This window comes from Cyprinodon variegatus, unplaced genomic scaffold (assembly GCF_000732505.1).
Source record: "Cyprinodon variegatus isolate N-32 unplaced genomic scaffold, C_variegatus-1.0 Scaffold66, whole genome shotgun sequence".
Classification (NCBI taxonomy): domain Eukaryota; kingdom Metazoa; phylum Chordata; class Actinopteri; order Cyprinodontiformes; family Cyprinodontidae; genus Cyprinodon; species Cyprinodon variegatus.
The window spans coordinates 909934-912487 of NW_015150519.1; positions in this window are offsets into that span (position 1 = coordinate 909934).

A 2554-nucleotide genomic window follows, 5' to 3' on the forward strand; every position below is an offset into this window, starting at 1 on the left:
ACACCCTGATAACACCTCGGCAACCCCCATTAACTTTAAAACATTTAAATCTGTTAAAAACAGAGCTGCATCCATTAATGCGGCTCTTGGTTATTAATGCGTTTTAAAATGCAGCTGGCCACGTCCCTCCACACTAAGTCGGGGGACCCTGCAAGGTATTTTTGAATAAAGCATAATCTAAAAGCTGCAGTTCTCCCGGCCAGGTGGACAAGTCCCTGGCCCCCCTCTTCTCTGGGTAAAAACAATACAGAATGTGGCACCCAATGAAACCCGTTCCAAAAGAAGTCGACCATTTTGGCTTGTATGCTGGCCAACAAATTGGATAGTGGGTCTAAGCAGGAGAGTTTGTTCCACAGCTGTGAGGCGACAAGGTTATTCAAAACCAAAACCCTTCCCCTGTACGGCATGTGGGAGTGTAGCAATCTCCACTTTTCTAGTTTGCTTTCTACTTTCTGTTTCAGTTTTTCCCAGTTCTTTTTTTCAGTGTTTTCATTGCCTAAAAAGAGACCGAGATATTTAAAACCATCTTTTTTCCATAAAAGTCCTTGAGGAAGAACCTGGAGCCCTTCACGCCATTCGCCCGCCGCCAGGGCTTTGCTTTTCCGCCAGTTCACCCTTGCGGAAGATAAAACCGAGTTCTTTGTACTTCGCACGATTTGATATCTCGGTCAGTCAGTCAACATCTTGCTGGTTTCAGGTAAAAACAACAACATCATTGGAGTAGGGAGATAAAACCACTCTACTATTAAAACCAGGTAAAACCAAACCGTGAACACTGGAACGTATCTTTTGAAGCAGGGGTTCCAGGAAGAGCACGTAGAGCATCCCGGATAGAGCACAGCCTTGCCAAGCACCTCTACGCACCGTAAACAGAGCACACAGGTCACCATTAATCTTTAAAATGCTCTCAATGCCACTGTACATCACCTTAATCTTGGCGATCAGAATGCTGCCGAACCCAAACCTTTCCAGCGTTTGCCACAGAAGCTGTGTTCAACACGATCAAACGCCTTTTCTTTATCTAATGCGATCAAGCACGTTCTTAGACCCAATGAACCGGAAACCTCCAAAACGTCCAGAATTAGATAAATATTATCTACCAGGGACGCAGTAGGTCTGGTCCCGGTGAACGACCTGCTCCCTCAGCCGGGTAGCCAAGGCTTTAGAGAGGATCTTGTAGTCGGTGCAGAGGAGAGACAAAAGGCATCAGTTCTTGATTTCCTGCAGATTTCCCTTCTTGGGAAGGAGGGCGATGATTGCCCTGCGACATGAAAGCGGTAGGGGAACCAGTAGCCAGACTCTCGTTGTAGACATCCAGCAGGTCTTCTGCCAGGATGTCCCAGTAGGCTTTAAAAATCTCTACTGTAAGGCCGTCGATACCCGGGGCCTTCTGGCCCTGCATGCTCAGGAGGGCTTAGTGGAGCTCTTGAAAACCCAGTGGGCGCACCAGCTGTAGGTTATTTTCTCCTGACACCCGAGGCAGCCCACCGCAGAACTCCTCTAGCAGCTCCTCATTATCCTTATACTTACTCTCGAACAGAGAGGAGAAAAACTCAACACCCCTCCTCCTAATCTCAGCCTCTGCCCTGTGTCGGATAGTAGGGAATGGATCATCTTCCTCTGCCCGCATTTCCTCTCCAAGCTAAGTAAAAAAGCTAGAGGGAGCATCCATCTCTGCGATGTTCTGAACCCGAGACCTGACCAACACGCCTTGGACTTTATTGTATTTATTTTAGATTTATTTTGTAGCTTGAAGGATACAGTGAAATACAGTATATGTGTCAATTTAATCAATACAAGGAAACAAAGCTCTTCCCTTGAAAGCTCCTTTTCTTCCACTCTTTTATTTCTTAACTTGAGGGATATCATGAATCACAATAAATGTGGCTAAATCACTGCCAAAGTGATTTGTTGTTCTTAGTTGAAGTATGTCATGAACTGCATTGTAAGTGGCAAATTAATCCATCCAAGGAAACAAATACCTCTTCATCCACCCCTTCAAACAGCTCAACAATAATATTGCAACTATATCTTGAAAAAACAAAAAAAAATGTTTTACTGTATAATGCTAGGGATGAGGAATATATAACCAAGGCAAAGACACAAAGTGTTTAAAAACACTCTAAATATGCTTAAAACAAAAAAATATGAGCTAAAAAATAAATATCAGCTTCAGTCATAGTGGGACAATTCTTTAATTTTACTTTGGAAAATCTTTAGGCAATTGATCTATTATGATTTGGAACAAAACCTCACAAAACACATTTACATTTACATCACATTTGTCAGTTCCTTCAAGCTAACAATCTTTATACGTGTCTTAAACTGCTTAATTAAAATACATTTACTCCACTGCTCTCAGCCACAGCTCCGCTTGTCTCACCAGCATCTTCTATGTTCTGGCTGTCACCTAGCAAAACAGCAGTGGTTTACAGATTAATATAATGTTCGATTTACAACTGAAATGCAGATTTTTAATGTTCAGCATTGCCTGTACTCTCTACAATAATTCCTGTGTTTTATGACAACTTTTAAGACAAATAGGAAAAAGGAA